We start from the raw sequence: 25,608 nt of genomic DNA, 5'->3' as shown, positions 1-25,608 counted from the left end.
CATTTTCGGAATTCATGCAAAGATCAGTAGTTATTTCTTTCGGTCTGAACGGAGCGACAACGAAAGATACAATCGGTGTCGTTTGCTACTTAACTCTCACAAAAATGAAGCAGCAGTTCGTTTTTAATTTTTCTTGAACAGAAGATTTTTATCATCGGGTGGCTGATGATTCAGACGATGTGCCTTTTTTAAGCAAAAAAAAGTTCCAGCTAATGTTCATGATCTAAGTGTAAGAGTTTAGAAAAGGAGACGCCATGCTATAATAATTCTTCCAGAAGGGCGAAGGTACCATCAACGTAGTTTACCTGAATGTTCTAACTGCAAGCTGTTCCATAACCACAAATAGCTGAAGCTTAACAAGACTATGATGCACCCGCTAATGCTAACTGACCAGCGAAAAGTCGGCTGTTTGAAAGTATATTTTGTCCCAAACTCGAATTCGTTATATTACTATGTATGGAGCGTGATTGAGCGAGAGCTTGACAAGTCCCGCCATGTCAACGACGGCTTGTTCGGTCGTGCCTTTATCAAAAAGGCGTTCGTACATCTTGAAATGAGCCTGTAAGCGGTTTTAGTTGCCGAATTAGCTGTAATCGCGTCTAATAATTACTTTTTGTTTAGATGCAGTTCTAGAAGCAAGGCACAAGAAAAATGTAGGAAAAAATTAGATGCCACACCTCGCTTTTGTAAGAATTATAATGATGGTGTTCTGATGACGTTTATTGTACGTACGTCCTATACGTTGGCTGATCTTTCACGGGTAACGTCGTCGAAGGAAGGACGGCTACGGTAATTACTGAGAATTTCTCCTTTGAAAATTCTTTGATATTTTCCCGTTTTTCGATTATCTGGGCGTGGCAGATTTTTCCTGATATGCATATATATATATATATATGTTAACACGCTTAAGCGTGAACTGAGCACGCTGCACGCGATGTGGCGGTTGACGTTCTGAGTTATTAGATGACACCATAGGACATAAGCGACACATCGACGACTGCAGCAGAGCATCGTAGTGGATAAAGATCAATCTTGCGTTTCTTGCAGCGAAGTGCTTTGCTCTCTAAGCAAATTGGCGTGAAAGTATAATTAGGTCAACAAATCTCGGAAGTCCTCCCTATGCTTAACCTAAATTATATTTTTCTTTGTTTCCTAATGTAACTCTACCAAAAAGTCCATAAATTACTTTGCTTTAAAAAATGCAGAACTCATCGAAAGAGGATCAGCTTTTTTTTCTGCAAATACTTACTAAACGATGACTATTCAAATGAACGACATTTAAGTTTAAACTGCGAAGAAGCATCGATGAGAGGTGCATTGGAATTGGGGGGGGCGCGCGGGGTGGTACGTGTAACGTTAATTAAACAGAAGTGGGTGCTTGATTTTAGCAGACGCTGTATATATTTAATGAGTGACATGAGATTATGATGGATGCTATTTTTAAGCTCGCTCATACTCTTATTATCGCAGCTAACAAGAACGGGTCAACATTTAATAATAGGAAAACATAACTGAAAAGCTTAATGGTATTGCAGCCTACGCATGGCGTATCTAATGAAGCCACTGTCGAGCCGAAAGATCTCGTTGTACATTATAAATCACATTTGTTGTAACGAATTTTATTTAGAGTAGCTTTATATGTGCTATCGAGTACATTTCAGCGAAGCGAGACGCACGTCCGTGCACGACTGTGCGTGTTCGAAGCTTAGGTTATAAAAGGAATGAAAGCAGTATCTCAAAAAAGTTCTTTATTTTCCGTAGTGTATCGTGGCCGAGTAATTTTCGGGAGAACGAACGCGTAGAAAGCATCGCTGCCCTCTCGGAGCGACGATGCTTCAACGTAACTTAACGAAATTCGGTGCAACTAGAAAGGTTGACTGAATTGGCCATCAGACTCGCCCTGAATCGTCATGCCGGCTAGCGAACGCTACTGAGCCAGATCTGGCTTCAAGTCAGACTAGAGCTATTTTGCTGTGCTACAGGAAGAGATATGGCGTACTTGAGCAAGTACAGTTCCAGGCAGTGTGCATACGATTGACGAATAAATGAAGAACCGCAAGAAGAAAACTAGCGTTGATGCGACTCCTGCCGGTGGTTCGCACATTACTGTTTAGCGGAAGCTGAAGAACTAGCCAGAGGGTGGCAAAGGTAAATGGAAAAAAAAAACAAAACCCAAGGGCACATAGCAAAGAAAGAAGTGTGGAAAGAAAAGAATTCTGAATTAATGGTAATTACAGAAAGTGTCTGCGATACAGCACAGATACACATGAACATGCAAGTACTTCTCGCTGAGCCCCAACATCCAAACTCCCTTTATTGCCGTTTGGGGAACCCCGCACGGAGGCACGGACCCCTTATGGCCTCCTCGCGGCAATTGACCATGGAGGACGCATAAACTTGTAGTTACTGACCGCTACTCGTTTGTTGATCGTTCGCCCCAGCCAGGAAATGTATTCATATAGATCGATTGCTCAATGCTACGGACGCTAGCTGTGCGTTGCCTGCGATAACGCTCTGTTTTCATAAGTGTTGCTGTTCTTATTATGGGAGGGATGAGAGGAAAGATTCGAGGAAATTTATTAAAAGACATTGCTCATCATGCTAATACTTACACATGGTATACAATATTCTGTGAATATAGGTGGGTGCTGGCAGTGTGATCAGCTGTTTCGGAAAATGCCTGGCAATGTTTCCCATAAACTAAATATATTTAGCATTAGTACGTAATTACTAGACGCCTTAAGTACGTTTACTCTTTTTTTTTCAAGTTAGCACAATCGCTCCAAGGTTTGACGACATTAAACAGTTGGAAGAGAACGTTCTTTTAATCAATAGACAACTGAAAGTCAATGTTAACACATGTTTAAACAGTTTGTTGGATCAGGCTCTTTTCTTATCGACCTTGTTACTAAATATTTATTTCGAAAACGAGTTCATCAGATGCTTTCCAAATACGGGTTGCTCTCTACTGAATAAAAGAGGCCTAGGTTTCCCGTTAGAATGGTGGTGCTTGAACTGTAACATTTTTTTATGCCTGTAAAACTATTTCTTTATTATATTGCCCTTCAAGTGTGGCAGTACGTGCGGTATGGATAATGTGCTATCAATCTTTCAGATTATATTATTATCAAGTTATTATAATCTGGGGCGTCACTTTACTTGTGCTATTCATACCTGTTACCATGTACATGAATAATAGTATTTTAATTACTAAGTATCAAAGCTCAACATGAGCCAAAAAAAGATTGGTTAACACTCACACTTTATTATATATGCTACGTATATAACGATCGCTGCTTTCCTAGTTTTTATAACACATTTGTTCTTACCCCCCCCCCCCCCGCCTCCTTCCCCTTTTCCCGTCACGTTTGAACGGAATCACGTCAGTTGCTTGGAATCGGTCGCTAATGTAATTAGAGTAAAGGCCGGCACCGGGTCGCATCCTGCGGACTCACTCGACTATTCCTCACTGGGGGATTGCAAGGGGCCATATAACAACCTTCCCACAACCCTACAAGAAAAACTGATCATCGAGATAGCTACAATAAATGAACCGGTGGGTCTGTGTTTGAGTGCGTTTGGGTTCGTGTATCATGGTGAAATACTTTATCTAACTAGTTCCGACGAAGAAAGTGAGTCTGGGGCTAGTGACCCGATGTTACGAGTGGGTTAACTAAGCAATACACCCGCAAGCTCATCGAGGTGGTGGTTCTTTTTGTTCTATGCACGATTACACTCCTCAGTCATCATCAGTTTCGATCATACACCTAATTTATATAATTCAGCATAGAGAGTAGGTAAGAAAGCAAAAGTGATTCTATGGATTAAATATTTAAAAAATTAGTGGGAATGCTATAATAACAACTGAAAGTTTCCTATTTTCAAATTCACACATTCATTGCTTGTCTTAAATGTGTGTTTAAAATTTTATATCTTATATAATCATTATTCCGGCGAAGTATACCCGTCGACCTTTATAGAAACGAGCGAGTCACAGATAACGACGAAAAATCATTTTCAATGACAAATATCATACCGGATGGTTCTATGTGACTTGTGTCAAGTAAAACAGCTTTTATCAGTGTTAATAATTGAGTTCGCAAAAAAAAAATATATATATATATCCTTAATTAGCTGGTCAAATAAGTGGAAACCAGGAAGCGCTGTAAACGTCTTCTTGGTAAGGTAATGAACAACGGGATCGTGTATAAAGGCGTCTTCATGCATGGCTCGCACCGCCTAGTCAGTAAGCTGCGTGTCTATAACCCCTAAATTCTTGGCTTTTATGCCAGATGTGATAAGACAGAAATTTCTTTTTTCCCCCACTTGTCGATATATAGTAACATCAGCTTATTACAAATTCACGAGTTCAAGTATACGAAGTAACTGCTTTTATATATTTCAGTATGTGCGACACATTTACTCTCATTCGGTACGAGCGCTTTGCGAGAGGGATCTTATATAAAGATTGTATTTTGCATACAGACTAAATAGTAGCTGCTTCCAATTGTTACTGAGATGATAGAGAAGATCTGTTTTCCTGCCATCAAAGGAAATCATTAACAACTGCTAAAATGATCGAAAAATTGTTCGATTGAGACAGCTGACTATATGTCTATTATACGAGTACTTTGAAGCTGAGTACGTAAATGTCCTCGTAAAATCTGTTACACTCAGGCCGGAGTGGCAATCCATGAGTCCATTTCGTTTCGTCAGCTTGTAGAAAACATCTGGGATAAGGATTCGTAGACTTTACAGTCGCTTTAAGGTTGATATCTTAGCGTAGCTCCTACATCGACCTAGATGCATAAGATAACAATTTACAGATGTGTAACATTCAGTTGCACAGAAAAAACATCGTCATGATTTAAGCCGCGGTTACGATCATGCCTCGGCCCTTCCAATGCTAGCTCTTATCGGGTAGCCAATTTTATCCGAGGACAAACAGCTAGCGATTCGTTATGGCGGCTTAGCTAGAAATATTTCTAAATACTCGTGGGAAATACGAGTGTACACCCATTGACGACAGTACACTCTAGCAGTACCTATTTGACAGCGAGGCGCTGTAAAGACCACACGGGGCTGTACGATATATCAACTTCAGGAAATCGATCGGGATATACTTTGCAGTCCTGTAAGTCCTGTGTTGGTCTTCGAATTTGACGTCACGCACCACTTTTGCGCTTGCCGCAATCGCGGCGCGCAGAAATCATCGAACGCCTGATCCATCAGTTTCATCAGGCTTTTGGAGTCGTACGTATGTTACTGGATACGAACGCCGTCTTAAGGCGATCTACCTCATTAAGCCATTGACGACTGCCTGTAGATTCGCTCGTACGTTCTCCACATAGCATTCTCTCAAGCTTGCCGTTGATCTAGAAAAGCTAGCAGCCTCAATAGATTTTGCTTTATTTTTCCTTAATATTTTAGTGGTTGAAGTTTAAGGATTTGCCCTTTCCAGTGTATGCAGTTGCCCTATGTAACAAAAGCTAACAAATAGAAACGACGGAAAAAGAGTGTCTTTAGTTAAACACCTCGCGTTTGCCTACCTGTACAGTTTGCTCGAGTCAAGGTAAAAAAGCAGTTTAACGTACTCTATATATATACACACGTGCATATTTGTATGCGTTGAAAATAATTAAAATGCGTACCGTTTTTATTTATTTAATTAACGGTGTACAAACTAAACGTCATCTTTGTCGGCTTTTTCTTCTATACGATGTTACCAACGGTGGGCGACAAATGTATTCGTATGCCTTGTGCCAGAGTTTCCAGGTTGTGATGACCTTTTTTCCTCCTCGACACGTCGATAGATGTCCTTCCAATTTCAACATCCGTTTTGCTAGCACTCTCCTCTATTTCTGTCCTGCTATACAATGAAATAGAAAATTCGCTCTGGTAGCCCTTGCTTCGACAGAAGCGATAGTAACTAGCTAGACAGCAACGAGGTCACTCGACAGGGGCATTTCTGAAACGACGTTATTTCAGTGAGTCCTAGCTGACTGAGTGGTTGGTTTCAATATCACGTTAAACTTCCGCCGGACGTGTTACTTTTAATTATTGATTTTTAATTAGGCTAGCTGTGAACACAACATGAGAGGAGTGCGTCGGCCTGAGGCCGGACGAGCTAAGTGTGGCCCGGGCGCGAAGCACCGCTGATACTGCCCTCGCCAGTGCTAAGTGACCAAAAGTAAGTGGTCCCCAGAAAGAAGTTCAGTTTAGGGAGGCAGTGAATAAAGCAGAGCGAGCGTTAGCAAGCCAAAAACAGGCCAAGTGGCAAGTAGATAATGTGTTTAAGAGAAAGCTCTTATTCATGGTAGAAAGATAGCGATGTCGGCAAGCACGTCAGATGTATGCGTCCGGTGCGCCACAAGCAGCACGTGTCAGACCATGTATAAGAATTAGCTGTGTATCTCTGTGTATAAGAATGTATGTGTGTATGTGTGTGTGTGTTTATATAACGTAGGTAGAGTTTTTCAAACTGTGCTTTCGCATTTGCTTACGCTCAGCTCGACGTCGGCAGTCTCCCGCCTGACCGACAGCTAGCCTTGTCCTAGACTGCCCCGTGCCAACGACTTCTTCCAATGACAGATGAACGCCGCGTACTGTAACGTTCGTCTAAGGCGAGCAAACAAAGTTACTCTAATACAAGGCGCCTTCTGTCGTCGTGCGCCGAGCACTCAGAAGCTGATAGTTGCATAACCGGCAAAACTAGAAACGGCCGCTGTTGTCAAACACGCCATCATATGTTCAAGTGCGTAAATTTGGCGAAATTACTGATAAATTTATCGCCAACGTAAGACTTATGTTTACGAGAAGTCGGAGATGGCGATGTATTTTACTGCGACCCTGCGAGGCATACCAGACCAACCTTTGCTGTCTCCATCGTGTGCTCGTTCGTCTGGTCTCATGGATCGATGACCAGGCAGGATGGTCGGCAGCAAACAGGGGTGCGGCCAGCTTCAGAAGACTGTCATACCAGCTAGAAATGGACGGGGCAATATAGGTTCGTTGTTGTCGACACCGTCGTCATCAACTTTAACATAAGAGACAGTAGCACAGCATAGCATAGCATACAGCAGTGCTCGACCACCAATCAACTGATAAACAGCCTGCCGCAGAGGCCGCCGCCGCAGCCTTAGTACAAGTCCGCCGAAGTACTATAGTGCTTAACTTCTGTGGCTACAGAGGCCGAAGTGCCTCCGCCATTACGAAGGCAGTAGGAGCATTGGTCAGGGCTCTACCTCTCGAACGGATTAGGCAAATTAGGGTTACCTAGACTCGGTTGAGCCAGCATAACAGAATGTGGTAAGGTCGTGGTAGACGTAGAGATGTATGGGAGCTAGGCTAGTTTGCGCTGGGATGGATAGCGTAGGGACTGAGTGCCTTTTATGAAACACAAACTGCTTGCTGGTGAGAAACCGAAGTTGCTGGAGAAATTTACGTAATGTCATATTGTCGAAACTTTTAGCCACTACGACAGCAAGTGATTAAGCGACGGCGTGTGGCCAGGAGATAAGAGGGAGGAAGCCAGAAAGGTTAACAGCAGTGAATGGTTATTTGAAGGAAAGTCAGTCGTTGGACAACCTTTGTGACTCACCGAATACAAGAACGTCCCTGCGTGGACTGAAATCGTTTATGCTAAATAAGATGCTTGTACAATATGGCGAGCATGTAAGATCACTATTTAAGACAGCAATGGATTATAACTAAAAGACATTGTCATACAATTGACCAGAATGAGTGAATACATTTTTATTTTATGTGGGGCAGCTTCAGTATCAACATCGCAATATGTTTCGAATACGCATAGGAGCGAGCGTGATCTCCAAGCGAAATTCCATTGCCATCGTCCTGAAAATCATCCTGAGCGGCATAAAGTTCGCTTGCAATGAAATCAGCTATAAATAACCTTGAAAATTTCTTTACGTATGCTTTTCTATTCATACCTTTTTCATTGAAGCATTTTCGATCATTGATCCCAGTTCACCTCTGTTCTGTGACAAGCCTCTGCATGACTTGTTTTAGCAAAACCCTATCAGAAGAATAAGGAGTGCGATAATAGCGATCTGTGTTGATATGTGTTGAGCACTATCGATCTTAGTATCTCCTGAGTCTTGCCATCAAAGCCATTTTTTGTAGTCCCGACTTTACGAGGCGTACAGGGTGTGACCGAAATAATTGAATTACTGTCAAATGGTATAATTTAAAACAATTGTGCAGGCTGGCTCGTCCTGTATGGTAAATTATTTGTATCTGAAACCTTAAACAGAGAGGTTTTATACGATTTTGGCTTATTTTGCATATTTTATATACACCGTTCTCGCGTACCGTTCGCTTGGTTTACAAGCCGGTTAACATACAACTGCCTCAAGTTTACTGGAGTGCAGCGACATCATCGAATGAAACGCAATTTCCTACTTTAAAATAAAAGTAGGTCCCTGGCCGCAACATGGTCATCGGATGGTATTTGAATAGGAAAGATTTTACTGCCAGAATCAGCGTGATAGAATATCCAGTTCCGCTGTTCGCGCTAAGCCTTAGGCTAGATTTTATATAATTATTATAGGAGTTAGTGTCTGTTTCTGAATTGCAGTTTACAACTAGACCCAGAAGGCTTGTTGCCCATATCTCTCTGAATCTTTTACTTCAGCCTTTTCCCCCTTACAGTCATAATAGCCGCAGTATCTTATTAAGCTCCCAAAGAAGCCAGATGGAGTGGCATACGCCAACGCCGATCGGACAGGTGGCAAAAGCAGGTCTCGGTTCAGCGGATCCTATCATGATTTGCCGATAGCCAAGGGGCAAGATTTGCAAGCCGAGAATCCAGCAAATGAAGACCAAGTCGTCGACGTGGCTTGCAGATCCTGTAAGCTAACATACTGCTATGAAAGCCGCAGGATGGTCCCGTACAGAAGTGCAAGCAATGCCTATAATATCTATTTTCTTCTTCCGTATTTATATCTGTGTCTTGCTCTGCTTTCTCAAAGTACGTGGACAAACGTGCTTACACACATCCATAGGAAGATCCAAAGTAGAAAAGACGAGTTGGGCTCAACGGAGCACTCGGACCTCAGCTCGTAGGCGAGCAGATCTACCTGCAGACGATAGCAAATGTAGCACACAAACCACCTATGGACAGCAAGCGGTGCTGGTAACAAGACGTCTTACCTAAGCACGTTCTTCCTTAAGCTAACCTACACGATACGAGTGATTAGGCAAATCCCGCAGGCTAGTCAGGCCGGCCCAAAAGGGAGCGAGTCGGTCAGAACTCTCGTTGGAGGTCGAGGGGGAAGAGATCTGGTGGAATAGGATTGAGAAGGAGAAGAGCAGAGGTCTAGATGGGGGCCGAAGTACGTATAGAACGAGCTAGGACAGGAGCTTGCGATAGGAACAGCTCTGTCGAGAGGCATAGCCTCGGGAGCTCGGACAACCTGAGAGCTTAAAGAAGGGGGCAGCCTACGGGCGCCCAGGCTGCGCCGAACTCTGGCTGCATCATGACTGTTACGGATTATATAACTACATGGCGAAAACCTTTGCTGCTGCTGGCACAATAACTTCCTCAGCCTATTCGTATTTCTGCCTTTTTTACGTCAGCTTTCGCTTGTTCAGCCGTTGCTGAACATTATCATGAAGCCTCGTGTAGCTGGGTACGTTAAGTAAAAACATGCTGGTGAGGCACAAATTGTAACAAGCGGTTACGGCTGACATAGGCGTCAGTTAATCGACAGGTGACACTGGACCGACCGACCGACCGGCCAGCGTCAGAAGCCGTATCTGCCGAGGTTGAGAGTGTAGGAAAGCAATATGGTCTTCTACTGGTGCAAAAGGTCCTTCAAACGGTTCTCTGATTAGTTGTCTATATAGCTATGTTAGTGAACTCTGGCGAATGAACAACTTCTGGCAATAGAGGAGTGGAGATGATGCAACAGAAGACACGAACGTATCCTGGTAGTAGGAAAAATAGAGCGAGTTAGCGTATAAAGCAGATGGGAAGGACAAGAAAGAAAAACGATCTTAGGTAGGCGACGATACGAAAACAGACGAAAAAGAGTATTCGCTCCTTCGAACGTCGGCCACGAACGAACGACTTTGTATATCAGCGATAGTGGAACGCTGTTGTTCTTGGACAAACAAATATATAGCTATCTAATCGAAACATGGCTAGGCATACATTGGGAGGTCAAGTTTAGCGCTTTTTAGTCTCATATTGGTGGAACGCTGCTCTCGTGCAGAAGGCTTGTTAAACATGGATTATGTACTGAGCGCATCACCATAAAAATCCTAATGCTTGTCCGGAGATATCAACTCGTACTTTAAATATTTCGCACTTTAAGCAGGAGCTAAATCGCTAACTTACTGAATGTTCCCAATGCAGCAGCGACGAAATCACCGGTTCAACAACTTTGAATCGCAGCTAAGAAATATACCGGTACGCTGCTGGAACTTGACTCGCATGCCCAACCTGTATTACCTCAGCAACCTGGTCTTCCTTTTAATGAAAACAGAGAATCCCGTAAGCATATTTCAATTTCATGACGTAGATTGCTCACTGAGTGTCTTCATGCATTTCAAATGAAAAGCTGAAATTTCAACCTGCACATATAATTTAGAAACCGATGCTTTCGAAAGGTCTGCCTGACCATAAAAATGTCGTACGACCAAAACCTCGTTTTTGTGCAGTGGTGATTACCACGGCCAAAGGCAGGCTCTCTAAGACGCTTGTAAAAAATTGGCTTGCTCTGTTTAACCACACGTACACACATGGCGCCATGTAGTCACATTGATAGATTCATGAAGGCTCATATAAGCTACATGTAGCACAGCAGTGCCTTGCCCTCCACATTTTGCGCATGTCACTTTTGTAGTAGCTACCAAAACGAAAAAACGCTTTACGTTGTTTTTCTTTAACCGGCCTAGATAGAATGGCTGTGGATCGTGGATTGATTGCAGTAGATTGGTGGCAGCATCAGCAACAGTGGCCGCTTATCCGAACTTCAGGCTAGACCAAATCAGGTTGGGTCAGGTGCAACTGCTCTGCCTGCGAGCTGACCTGCCGGTTAGCTCACCTGTTTAGGGAGAGGCTCAGACGCGTAAAGCGGTCAAAATGGAGGCCAAGAGAAGGTCATCGCGGGGCTCGACCGCTCGACGAATCTTCGGCCTGCATCGATACCATTGCCACCTACATAGGGACGAGGGTCATCGGCATTAAAACATCGTTACTCCCCTCTGGACTCGTCTAACGTCAGTATACCTTGAGAACCCCAAGACCTCTTGCCTTTCAGCGGGTGCTGTTGCTACCCCTTCATGTAGCAGCCGAGGGTCGGTGAGGTTTGCCTGTACGGTTTCCTGGCCGCGTTCTCCACGAACGGCCCGCAAAGACCCAAGCCGAGCCTAAGGTCTGCGTTGGAACGGATACTACAAGTGTGAGCGCAGCTGGCACATGATGAGATTCTACGATCAAGCGGCTGGCTGGATGATTGGCGAAACACGAGGGCACCATACGCGGTTAATTTGAACGCTCGATCCCGCCTGTGTGCTGCATGAACGCTTGCTTCGGTAACATGCTATTATTCACCTGTGCCCACGTCACACGTAATATTCAGGTAGATCACGCAGTAGAGGACAAATAACCCGGCCGACCACACCGTCATTGTATCAGCAACCACTTCCTTCATACCAATGCTGACATTGTATATCAGATACAGTGGCATAGATTTTATTAATTGCAGTTTAATAGATAGCACTTGCCGCGATCACAATGAATTAGCGAAGTGCTGGATAAAGCAGAGAAAAAAAGTTGTGCTTTGTTGTTTGACTATGGCTAAACGTTCCAGGGACATTCCTTTAAAGCGCAATGTAGGGATGGTACGGCTAACGGTAAAAGCGCTATAAAAGATGATCATCAAAGGGTCTAATTACGGTTCATTGGAACGCGTAGAGAGGTATGACAACTAGGGGCGGAGGTAGGATAGTAGAATCTCTAGAAACGGGTTATTAGTTTCCTGATTGTCAGTTTCTACTAAGGTTGTTTCAAATTTATTTGAATCAAAAGAATTCTGCTTAAATGAAGAAGACGCCATTAAATATAGAAGACATGGTGGAAGACCACGCTAGTTTAGGTGGCGACCCTTAGGCTACTCAAAGCCACGAACGCCAACGCCGTGACCTGGAGGCCGCACAATTGAAATCTCTAAGTAGTTGTATAAAAAAATAATTCACTTTAAAACGTTCGATGGCAGAAACGTCCGGTTTTCTACCTTAATACCCAAATTCCATTCATTATTACTACACTTCCATTGCGTTATTGAAGACCAGTGATGTAGTAGTACAACGAAATTGCAAACGGTAATTCAGCAGGCTTATTCGCTCTGTCACCTTTCAAGTTGTCGTCCTGCTCTTTTCCGTGTAAATAAACAATTACTGACTCACTTTCGAGCCTGTCGACACCATTTGATCTGCGCTGCACGATGACGTGACAATGCAGCCCCCAGCGCTGGCAACATTGGCCATGGTAATACTGAAAACAGGAGAGAAAAAAGCAGTTAGAAAAGGAAAGATTTTCGCTGGCCAAAGTTTGGTCACGCGTGGCTCTTCCGGTGGCCGACACGCCGGGAGAGGAGGGAGGGGCATACGTGGCGGATGTGCAAAGTTCGCTTGCGAGCGACACAAGTTGAAGCGATTCAGTCCGTTTGTTCGTCGTCAAGTCCGCAATCGGTTGCGCCACCACTCGTTCTATTTTTCTCTCTCATTCGCTCTCTCGCTGTTCGTCCTGACCTTTTCTTTCAGTGTCCTTTTTCTTTCTCCTAGCCCGGGCTAGAGGGTAGCGCTCTCGCCACTACCGCAGACGACGCTGCCTCTAGCGCTGGTAGGGCGAGTGAACACCGACAAGCTGGCGACAGAATGGAATCCCAATAGAGATGGACTTTGCACACCGACGTTGCGAACTCCATACTTTGGCCGGCCAGAGTAGTAGCGACGCTGTTAATAATAACGGTACTTGCTGCTCGTGCTAATATTAGTTGGTGGCACCGCTGCCGCTGCAAAAACCAATGCGGGCCTGGTGGCTGGTCGAACAACAGTAGTAGGAGCAACGTCCGCGCAGGCGACCAGCTAGAAGAAGTCAAGCGCGACTTGTCACTTCCGGCATGGCCCTTCCGGAAGGGGAAGAGAAAGTCATCGAAAGAACTGACAGCTAAAACAGGGAACTTGCACATGCGACAGATGCCTAGACGCAGCAATGGCAGAAAAGTAGGGGCTGAACTGCAACCCGCTAATACCGACCCCCGTCAACGATGCCCCATGACCCATACTCCTTTAACGCGTACACTTTCTCCCCTTCTTTCTGTCTCCTTCTCGAAGACACAAACTAAAGGGTCTTCCATTAACGTAAAACGCTTGCAGTGCCGTGGTGACGACTACGGTGTCCGTGATGTCCATGTAAGTGCATCTTGGTAATAAGAATGTCTGGACGAAAGATATTTTGGCTGGCCAATGGTCCACCTGCTTAAAACCTTGTAGGCGATGTTTGAGAAGGCGGAAAATGCTCTGTGGAGAGTTTTGTTGAAGACGCAGATGAAGTCTAGTGATACGGTGAATTCACACGATAACATTTATGGCTTGACTAACTATTGAATTTTTTATTTATATGAAATTAGCCTTTTTTGTGCGTTCATAAATAATCAGTTTGAAAGTAAGTTACGAAAATAAGTTTGAGTGACTTGTTTAGATGATGCATTGTAATGCGTTTTCCAAGACATTTACCACAACTACGCTGGCTTTTTATCCTTAGACATCTTCAACTACGGCTCTTGAAAAAGAACTTTGCCAAATCTGTCAGAGATCTGAATTTAAGCCGATCGTAAGATATTAGTCGCCGAGCCTAGGCAATTCACTCAAGATCGTATACTTAATTAAGCTGGGACAGATAGACGTGTTTAGTTATTCATTATTTTACCGAGCTGAAATGTAAAAGCAAGCGAAATTATACCGCCGTTCGCTTTGAGTTAACTTGTATGGAGGCTTACAATTACAACGGACTGCTATGTCTGATGCCGGATTATCACAAAAGATCATTACTGAATAGCCAGATATTGATACGCAGAGTTCGTATCTGCTGACATTTCTCAATTAAACTTAGGGCTTTGGAGCCATCGTCACTGAAATTAATTCCCAACTTTGGTGAGTTATTCCACTGCGCCCCGTATCCTACAGTCGCTAACGAGACCACACGCATCTAAGACGTCTAACTAAAGCTCAATCATTATTAACCACATCCCACCTAAAAATAGGCACATTCTTGCGCCTTCCTCGGCTCGTGTAGACTTTTTTCCCATTTGACTAAGCTGTAAACCACCCCTTCTAGAACTGCCAGTACACCCACGATTTGTCGGATCTATTTGATATTATTCTTTTTTCCCTCTCGTGGAGGCGTTTTCTGTTTTCATTGGGATATGGTTGCTCGCTATGTGTCTCACGTCGCATCCATCCACTCATAAAAGATGCGGAAACACCAATGTGTCTGCTAACGTATGTGTCGGCCACGTGCGATTCACACGGTCATATACAAAAGTTAATAAAGGTCAAAAAGTTGAAACTATGCCAAATTCATTGTATCAGCACTTGGCCACAGTTTAGCCAATCTTGAATAAGCCTTTCTGTCGTAAGTCATTGGGTGAATACATTTTTGCATACTTCGTTTCCGCCATAGAACATTCGTTCTGCCCAACATAACACTCGCCTCCATTGCGAAGTCTGTGCAGCTCTGTAGAGTGAACTCGAATACGTACACAGGTATAGCGCTGAAAAATCAAAGGAGTTGCTCATCTCACAAAGCGTACACCATATCAGACTTAATACGAGTAGATGAATAGAAATCGGTATATGGTATACCGAAATGATATTTAGAACAAGACGACGCTTCTTAGGGCGAAACTCTAGAGGATAACGATTCTGTCCGTCTCTGGCCTGTCGAACATGCCGCGCAGGCCCAATCGTCAAAGAGACGACTCGTTATTCAGAATCCACACATAATCATTGCAGACGCGTTCTCCTTGTCCATGTGGCCCTCTTGGCTTTTTGGCACCCTTCGATAAGCTTTAGGCCATCTTTCGTCATCTATCGATCGTTTGCTCTACCAACGCCGTGTAACAGCAACGTCAATGCCAACAATCGCTACCACTATCGACCGGATATTTACGGCGTGAATGTATATAGTTAATTTCACATGTCTAGCTGTGCTGTGTATATATAAGAGATATATAAAGAGAGTGAGTCACTCAATACTACTGCTTTTCGCAAGAGAATTCTTGTCTCGATCCGGCTTTAAGCTTTTGCCTCCAAGCAGGGAAAAAGTATGCTTGCAATCGGCGCTCCCTCGAGTTGTTTTGGCTGTCGACGTGACCGGGATGTCAACAGCGTGTCTCAGCTTAGCACAAAAGCGAATTCACGCGCATCAGGGAAAAAACATCACTACTAATACAAGAATATGTTTCCAGTGTCACCTAAGCCAAATCAGCGAAGCGGAACTATCCGCCGGCCCTGGCCCCCCAACAGACACCCGGTCTTCTTCGTGTCGATACGGGGATCTGCAAACCAATGGTAGACTCCTTGTCTATGCTACTTCGTAATGGGCCTTCGTAACTGGGGTTGGCAGGAGTGCGCACTTGGGGTGAAGAGGAGAGGGGGCGAATCGGATGCGGCTGAAGCGCTGAATGCTAAGAAAAGATGTGACCAGTGCCGTAGCTGCCGCCGCCGCTGGGTATTGGAGAAAAAGCACTCGGCTCTCGACTTGGTTGCACTTTCACCCGCCTTCTATCTTTGGTGGTACAGACTCGTAGTGCAGAGTCATGGACCGATGACGTGCGGAAACGTGCTCAGAGTTTACATGAAAGACGCCACAGCCAGCCAGACATGTACAGGGTATGTATAGCTTCGTAACTAAAACTAAAAAGCCAATTAATAACAATAATGATGATGAGCGGAAGTTCCAGGTAGAGCGATTGCCTGTTTGAATAGTGTAACAATGTCATATAATGGATCAAGCAGTTCAGTTGTCGTTTATGCTTTCCAAGCCGAGTAAGCGCAACAGGGATTCCGCTACTGCCTATAGGCGTCTTGTTAACTGAAACTAATCAGCATAAAGTATCCATTGATTGATGATGCAAACTAACATCGATATCTTCTTGCGGGTATCCGACAAGGTACCAACAGCTCTGCCATCGATGGCCTTGAAGGGCAACCGGGTAAACTGTCCTATAATCGACTACAGCCGGAGGTTCTACCCGTTAGTCCAAACGGCGACAAAAACGGTTTAAAACTGACATGTCAGCTTAATTGCACTAGTCTCTCCAATCGCAATGGTAACGATAGTCTAGCAATTAACCAAACATTTTTCTCTTCTAAAATATTTATACCGCTAGAGAAATGTAAGCGTGATGTGCCGTAATGTAAACAATAAGCTTAGTCGCAGTATTCGTATTGGCAGCAGTGGTTCGTTTCAGTCATATCAGAACAAAGGTAGTTATATACTTATGGTTAGATCAATGCATCTCTGACAGGTGTTTCTACCGAATACAGTTGAATAAAAACGAGAGCGATGGAAACGTGCTCGTTTACAGTCGACGCAACGACTCTTCCGAGACCAACATACATCGCTCTCCCTTATCCAAACATTACTGCTCGGGGTTGGTAGAGTGACTCGGGAGGCCGACAGGCCAAGAAATTACCAGTAGGATACTTTCAGCCTAATGTCTCCTGAGAACACGGAACTACTGCGACCATGTTGGAAGCATCGACGTCTGCCGTTTTTGATTCTGCCTTTTAGCTACTGGTAGTCAGTGAAGTAAGGCAATATCAGGGAGATAAATGTATCAGTCGAGCAAGGTTTTAACTCAAGAATGCTCCGTTTTTCCCGTTCCAGCCTCGCCTCGATTGTCCGTGCTTTGCTGATAAAGCTGATAGCCGACATTTTGAGCGACCCGATACGTGAAACGGCGCCGAGAACTAACCACGAAAACAGTACTGCCAAAGCAATTGGGCAGGGCCGGTACGAGCGTGCGACCAAGGCCGGATTGGCAATAAAGCTACTGGTTGAACTATATAGGCACATTGGTAAGCCAGCATGACTGCGGTGATCACGAAGAAATGCGTAAGTATGTCATTCTTTTGCTTCTTAGACGCAAATACTGCAAAACGCAAATGTAAAACTGACAAGGCTCGTAAAAAGTACGCAAATTATATTAGTGTAGATAGGATGAGACCTATTTCGATTTTGAATGCGTCGTCCTTGGATAAAAACAAGGCTACTTCGCAAGTATATTGATAAGGTAGTCAGGGATCTGCAACGAATAAATTCACTACTGTTGAATTTCTAATTGCTTGAAGAAAAAGCTTCGCCTCGAGTTACAGCCTTCTTCCTGGTTTAGAATAGCCATCATTAAAAGGCAACATTCAGATAATATAATAACGCAATCGTATTTCACGGCCTTCAGGCATATTGTTATATTCATTTACCCTTCTTAGGTCTCTTCAGGTTGACAACTGTTTGCAATTATAAGTGGTTAACCAAAAAGCGCCCGCCCCTATGGCCTTCAACTGCATGAGTATTTCGTACTTCAATTACCGCTTGTATTAGGTTACATCTTGCCTGCACAACAACTGCCGTCGTCCCTTTCTGGTAATCGACGAAGCTGTGCCCAGCTTGGCACGAGCGCTTGATCCGTGGGGGATCCTGGCGTGATTTTGGCAACGGTCATGGCAGAGCTACATTAAACGATGGACGCTCTATATTCTGCGCCTACTCCCAGCACGCGGCGACTCACCCTCGTTCGCTGACATACTTCGTGGACAAGCGACTTCTTGTTTTATCTCTAAAATCCTAAAGGGTTGGTGTATCTGATATTGCTTCTGCAACTCCTCCAAAGATGACCCGAGCAAAATGGCGGAGTGCTTGCGTTTCGACGCTAAGGTTCTTATTGCAACAGCGGAATCACTACAATGTTCGTCCGTTGCTACTAGTAGACTTTCTATTATTACAACGACTGCCAATACCAGCCTATTGCCACTACCCGGTTTAGTATTAAGCTGAAGGAGCATGACTGCTGGCTTAGGGTGCGTTGTAGGAAGTAAAAAGGCGTTTGGTCTTTCGTTTTCTCCGTGTGGATCAGGTTTATTGCACCTTAGATATAATCATGGTCATACTATTATTATCATGTTAATATACCAAATAGATATCGTGCCCCGTGCTAGGATAGGACGAATGCTTCGTAGGCCAGTTTACGGTATACGGTCGAGACATTCAATCTGTAAACACTAAACGAACCCTACAAAGTACAGCGTGCAGGATACATCTGTATCGTCGAATGAAAAATGCACCTGAATGAAGAAGAATCGTCAACGCATTGGCAATCTACAGAGAATCGGGGATTGTCCTAGAAGACTAAGTGTATGATCCAACTTAATGTGCTTTATTTCACGAGAGTGTTACCTGTGCAGATATAGTCAGGGCCCACCATTGAAATATAGATAAGGCTCTTTATAATCGGTTTGGATAGATCAATTGAATTTAACCGAGGCGACGGGGGAGATAGCATCATACCCATCGTAGTTTCAGTACGACAAACCGTAACGTATCAGCTTATGATGCACTGTGCGATAACCGGGGCAGTCCTAGCAGTTACCTGCAGAAAGATAAGAAAGAAAATAAACCAAAAAGTATTTCCATGTATGAACTAGTAAGTTAGCACTATGTGAGCACTGTCATTTACTAAATTTCATAATTTGGAGGGCGCGCTACGATAACACGTCTTCACCTCCTATCTGAGCTTCGATGATGGCAGATTATGCCAGTATTACTGGTTAAGGCTACTTTGTAAACCTCATTTATGCTGTGAGCGCAAACATGACCTGAAAAACTTTCGAGCATGACCGCATGGTTGAATAAATGGCACTTGTGTGTATTATATCTCATTATCAGTACGCGATGCGGGAGTTACTTCCAAATGGCATTTGTTTCGTTGACAGTGTCTAATCGATCTCAACTCGTAGTTGCTGCAGTCATCCTTGTGGTTGACCTTCAGGCGGAGAGCTCGCGGTGTGTGAACTGGGTTGCTACATACAGAAAAAATCTCGCCTAAGATTTCTCGCCTCTTCCTTAGGACTAGGTAGCTGGGCATGAATAACAATAGCCTATCGAGCGTTTCACTGATCGAATTTTATTACAGATTATTTTTTTTTTTACATACTTAGATATTTCGCAGAAGAAATTCGGGTTATTTTGTATCAACTATTTTAATTTTTGTTTATTACGAATAAATAATAAGATTGTAAATATACTGAAGACATGCATATATATAATTTTGTTATGTAAAAACATAACAATAATAATAATTATTACTACTTACATCATATTCAAGCTGCTGGTTAAACAACTTTAACCTAGAGTGACTCCTTAACTTAGCTGATTAAAGCGCGGGTCCGTTGTTGACATTTGTCTAGCCGATTCTCCTTTGGCCTATCTCTCAGTAGACTTGTTAGCTACGATTTCAATACTAGTGCTACATATTCTCGTTCTGTAGGCGTTGTTAACCCACTAAGTTCCTTTTCTTGAAAGTTTCTTCTCCAAATTCCCCAGTTAAATATAAGATATCACCAACGTAATGCTATTAGCAAAATTCATTTTAGTATGAGTTTTTGTTTTTTAGGAAAGCTGTGATTTTTCCAGCTAGAAGCTCTACCTTAATAGTGTACTCAAATGGTACAATTTAGGAACGTTGCCAAATAGGAAATCAAACGGTGGATGTTCGAAATGGTCGAAGGTTAGGCCAGCCGCAGTCATTGACGCTATACGTATAATTTTAAAGATATATATAGATAGGATTCACGTTATATAGTATTGGAGCGATCTCAGCATCAATATATTTATTTTGCTTAACCTTTTAATTGGCTCTACTCTCTCGTTCGAACACAATCGTTTCCAGTGCTACCCACGTGTCCAGTGTCGAAGGCACTCATCGAGACGCGGGCTTTTCATTGGACTACTCTAACACAATTTTCGGCTCGTTTTCTCGTTAAGGTATGTCTATTAAGTCCCTTGAGGAAATGATATCTTCTCTTGCCGCCGCTTCCTACCATTGGTTGAGTCGAACATACAAAGACCAACCGAGAAATATCAGGGACCTTTCATCCGAGCCCAAAGAGCATCTAGCTTGATTCATCCCGCAACGCGTCTGTAACTAAAGTACGCAGTATGAGTAGCTATATTATAAATAATTTCGAACATGGCATAGCGGATACAAGTAAGTTGTGAGACTGAAATTCGGTTTTCGGGCGTCCCTTTCAGTAATAGTTCATTGAAATTCAAATAGTCACTTCATATCGAAGTGAGCACATATTAAAACAAGATGAGGCTATTGCCATATTTGACAGACTGATGTCTTGATACATTCGGGTGTATGTAATAGTGTGAGACAGGTGATAGATATAAAATTTAAATGAATACAATTAGGAAACTCGTGTAAAAGTTGAGCGTAATAGCAGGGTGGGAACGTTTAAGAGGATAATTACGCCAAGTGGTCGTGGCCTGCTTGTAATCGGACCATAAAAATATGTCCAAATACCAGTGCGTCCAAGCGGTCCATGTATTAGTATTGCGCTTCAGTTAACCCTGGCCTAAAAAGACTCGGCGGCTTTCGCACGCAGCATACGAAACCACACAAAGAGAAAAAAATTTATACTTGTTCTGTTCATGAAACCAAATACCGTTCGTATGGCAAAATCACCAAAGCTAATCATCTCTCATTCAAAGTTTCAACTTTTTCTGATGTCGATTAAAAACTTAATGCCTCGGGTAGTTGAGTTCCTCCAGAGAAATACAAAGTTAAACTACAGTTGGCTAATACAAATAAAAATATGCCAATCGAAGTAAACACATAATACTATCCCGATCTCTGAATATCTAGCTCCGACTATTTACGTAACATACGCCAGGTTGTACGTATAGAGATTGTTCCACACAAAGCAAAGAACACTTACTTCTTTCGATTTAACCTTGTCCTAAGTCAAACCTGGCAAATTATCGTTTCGACAGGGAAGGTTTCAGATACGTACAAACACACGCACACTTCATATGTGTAACTCGTTTATTAAGGAACAATCATCTGTGATTGTTTGTGTTTGATGAGCAGATGAACCCTCTAACTGAGGCACCGCCCACGCTTTGCCGCTAATGCCTTGCCACGATGTAACTCACTGCGTACACAATCTGATGCTGAACAAATATGGAGGGAGGCTATGGTATTGCTGGATGGAGAGTTTTGCCATAACGGCTTATTAGGGTGGAAAGAATCCATGCAGTTCGAAATGTTTACTTTAAGTGCTATTTGCCGAGTCCATAAAGCTCTTCGAACGATAACCATTGGCTTGTGCTTACATCTGTGTTTGATGAAGTTTGATTTCAAGAACGTTTGCGATCGAGTTAGGCGACTGGATACTTAATACCCACATTTAATAGCTTGCGTTTCATTTCAACATCACGATGTCAGGATTACCCCGAGAAATGCCAAATCCATGAAGATCCAGCAATGTATAGGTTAATGCTGACACGAAGTATTTGACCTCCCTTCTAATTCAATAATCTGCTACTATGATTTATGAGCAATTATTTCTCTATAGCCCCGACGTTTCCCCATTGCTTTCGGCGGTTTAGGCAGCAATACAGCTAAACTGTTTTGCGGATTAATGGTATCTATAAGTTCAGATTTACTAATCTGAGGAACAGATTTTTTCTAAAGCCGTTGCGGGAAGTGAACTCATCACAGCAGTATGCTGCGTAAATTTATGAAACCCTCTGAACTCTTCATTTGTAAATAATTATGTTGACGTGCTGATGTCATAAGCTGTTCTTCTTGTGAGGCGTAGGCCCCTATGTATATATATAGAAAAAAGGTGTTTTAAACTTACGAAATTCAACACAGTCATTGTCATGTATCGTGAAGGTCTATCCGCTTGACAAAATTAGCGACACCGTCGTACAAAACGTGTGAAGGAAGTGCCGCTGGTTTTGAGGGCAGCCCGGGTTTTCGACGATAGGTACTCACCATAGACATACCAGCATTGTTAAACATCCTTTGAAGACTAAAACAAACAACGAGTCTTTTTGCACCATTCATGTGATGTATCAGGTCGTAATGCAGTCAGCGACCTCACCGGTAGGCAAACCAAGACAGCCAAATGAAGAAAAAAAGCACTTGAGCACTTCTATTGAAACATCGATTAAGGTAAAGCCACGTTTCCTTTTAAATTTAATTTAATTTTTGTAGTACCAGCGGCTGTCAATTTAAAGTTGCCAATCAGTTCTCACTTAGTTAAAGTTGCGACAGAAGAACTTTATTAAAAAAGACCAGCACACAAATGTACCTGAAGGTCGCGTTTACCCTTTGCTAAGTTTTGAAACTTTACGTGTCCCAATAATAGAAACGCCACCATGGCGCTTTGAAATGGAAGTAAGTAATTATTTTATTATCTACGCTTTCAGGACTTTTTCGCCCATTGTATCTGCCTGCGAATTTGCCTTGGCCACTAGCATAAACAATAAAATAAAGGACAACCTTGCTTGTTTCATAGAGTTAAAGTGTCATAGAAAATTACGCGATATGTTTAGGTGAACAAATAACGTAGACTCTCTTAGTTAGACACGTTCGTTTAACAAATGCTTGCCCTTGGACCTGTGCTATTCCAAGTGCCACTATGCAATATTCAAGGCTTCAGCTGCTCACCATCATTTGGGACTTAGACAAACAGGGATTTACCGCTTTTTTGAACTCGGCCTAGTTCAAAATTTTCCCTTTTTTAATTGCTGGCTGATTTTCCCTGTTATTGGCCAGCTTGACCCACTACTATGCAATACAACAGATTTCGTTGCTCTTCATGACGCATTAACCGGAAGTACGTAAGTGATATTGATAGCAGTAGCACCCATTGTAAAGGGTAAACCACTCAAAAGATTTGAATTTCCGTTACATCCACCGTAACTGTAGTATTTGCACATAAAAACTAATTTAAAAATTCTAGGTCAATTAGTCAGATCTGTACGAATAGCACGCGTTTTTTTCTTCTCACATCTGAAATAGCGTGAATACGCGCGTCAACCGCGGCCATGGGCCTACAGCTCGGTTCTATTGGCTTCTTGGGGGTACTGTTATTATTTATGTTGACGCAGTCCCGTAGATAATATGATGTGAAGGAAATGAAATAGGGCCAGTCACTTACCGTTCCGTCGACATATCTTATATTTATGGGTGACCAGAAAGCCATTTTTTATAATCTTTGAAGGCCAGGTGGCTGAGGCTATCATTTTATAGCGTTCTTAGCACTCCCGTCCATCCTCGGTCTCGAGGAGCTTCGGTTCATTGTGATCGCTTTCATTTTGGGATCTTAGTGGTCGAACTGACTCAGCGTGCTTTTCGAAAGCTAAATTTATTGTTCGCATGCGATATTTTAGCTCTTAGCTCATGATGTTTTTCCTGTATAAGTAGTACGGGAAATCACGTGGCGCCATAAGACCAGCTTTACATGAAATGTAATGCTTCTAATTGTGTTTCGAACACGCATGGACTACTATGTGATTGATGGGAGAAAAGCTCTTGATAAATAGATTTTACTATGTCTACTTCAACTCTAAGTAAAAATGTGCCGATGATTTATTTTTAATCATTGAGTAAATATAATATTGTAAAATATACCACGTCTACCATAGACGCCTAGCTATATTTTCCTAACGTGATCGACGTTAAAGTTAGCAGCCACCCGTTTTATTGAGACATGCAGCTAAATACCAAAGGTGTCATATTTGGCAAGCAGTGCGGGAACTGTATATCAATGAATTAGATAAGACTGGCAGGGAACCATTTCGAACGAGATGCTCTGACAGCCACCTAATACCATCTACCTTACATATTGAAAAATAACGTCTGGATGCTTTGCGACCAATGGCGGAAGACCGAGTCAAAGCTGAAAACTACTAAGCTATGAAGGCATGCAAATAGCATTCTCCTTCTAGTTCTACTAGTTGGGATCATCTGATATTTACTCTATATGTTTGATTTTGACAGACGGCGGCCGGTAATTGAGGTAACAACTCAGGAGGAAGCTGCTCCAACAAGCGACAGGAACCGGGCAAACCCTGGGTTGTATATGTACGAATAAAAGTTACATTATAGGAATTTTGATGAACCGGAAACGTTTGCTCGGCCTCCTAAAATATATTAACTGCTAAATAAAGATTCAAGGAATTGTTACCTATTATACTTGTAAGTAATGCAGTTGACCATTGCGTGCGTAACGTCATTTGCAGTTCCGTAAATTGCGTTATCAGAAATCAGGCGAAGATTTATTACACACGACTAGGTGTCTATCTACTATCTACACACGTCTATAATTTGTGCCCGGAGACGATCGCCTTTTGAAGTTAACTGCAATTAGCCCTGTTGCCTTCAGTATGTTCAAGAGAGAGAGAGAGAGAGAGAGAGGCGGGGGGGGGGGGGTAGGTAAAATGGTTGACCAGATTTAACTATCATTCCAATAGAGTTAGCTGGTCAGATCTCGAACTTCATCACTTCTTGTTTTTAAGACATTCGTACTCTCACCTGCTTAAACTACCCATGAACTACTGAACCATTGAAGCTGATATCTGAATATACGACGATATTATCTGCGTAGTAGATGTCTTTAAGGGGCAGATCTTTCTTGTGTTTTAGCCACAGAACCAGCAAGTAATTAAGAGCATACTTACAATCAACAAAAACTAGTGGTCGGGTCACTCGTATTGGGTGCTTGAACCAAGGGCCATCGCTCACTATCTAACAAGTGGCAGTTAAGCTAACAAGAATACATGGAATTTTGTATCAAAGGTAACTTTGGTTGGCACGATAACCTATTTGTAATATCCTCAAACCGAATTTTCTGCGTGATAAGTACCAATCTCGATCACGGGAAGGTGTTTTTCCAAGTCCCTTAAAAATCATCTAGCTAGAAAGATTACAGCGGTACACGAGTAATCTAAAAGGCGAGTCAAGTAGGAATAATTCTTCATAACGATTTCCTTCTATTAATAAAGCTAGATGAAGAGAGGCTTATGCTTAAGGATGAGTTCTGATATGACTTGGGACAAATTTTTTGGCACAGTAACTAGACTAATAAGGTTTTTGGTAAAAAGACATATAGCCGTTATGAGCAGGCTGTTTCAGGTACGGGAAGTTCTATGAAAATGGATATTCTCTACCATATCTGACCCTAAAGCTTACATTTTATTAAGAAATATAATTGCTGCCTAATAAATTGAAGAAGCTTTTTTCACGTTCCCAAAATGTCACTTCAAAAGTTGTCGTATGGCTTGGATGTACGGTACTTCTTGGAATACTTCTAGATGCGAACAGGGATTTGAGGTGACTGATGAGAACACTTAATGACTAACGGCGAAGGGATTTTTCTGTTTTTTTTTCTCGCTTCCCCGTATCCATCTAAATAAATAGCCTCTTGTATAACTATATATATATATATATATATATATAGTCGGCCCATCTTCGTACCTAGCTGAAAGTATACCTTTAG

General features: G+C 42.7%; 2 long non-coding RNA genes across 2 annotated transcripts; one reads left to right on the top strand and one right to left on the bottom strand.

Moving 5' to 3' along the window:
• Positions 1-18,179: 18,179 nt before the first annotated feature.
• Positions 18,180-21,139, bottom strand: LOC111271546 (uncharacterized). Its single transcript, XR_002686925.2, has 3 exons — positions 21,034-21,139; positions 20,566-20,687; positions 18,180-20,234 (listed from the first exon to the last, which is right to left on the bottom strand). It is a non-coding gene; the product is annotated as an uncharacterized LOC111271546 (long non-coding RNA).
• An 838-nt stretch (positions 21,140-21,977) lies between these two features.
• LOC111271548 (uncharacterized) lies at positions 21,978-22,624 on the top strand. Its single transcript, XR_002686927.1, has 2 exons — positions 21,978-22,277; positions 22,535-22,624. It is a non-coding gene; the product is annotated as an uncharacterized LOC111271548 (long non-coding RNA).
• The last annotated feature ends 2,984 nt before the right edge of the window (positions 22,625-25,608 follow it).

The sequence above is a fragment of the Varroa jacobsoni genome, unplaced genomic scaffold (genome assembly GCF_002532875.2).
Source record: "Varroa jacobsoni isolate VJ856 unplaced genomic scaffold, vjacob_1.0 contig00751, whole genome shotgun sequence".
Classification (NCBI taxonomy): Eukaryota; Metazoa; Arthropoda; class Arachnida; order Mesostigmata; family Varroidae; genus Varroa; species Varroa jacobsoni.
Note: the sequence above shows the minus strand (reverse complement) of the source record. Positions and strands in the feature narration are given on the sequence as shown.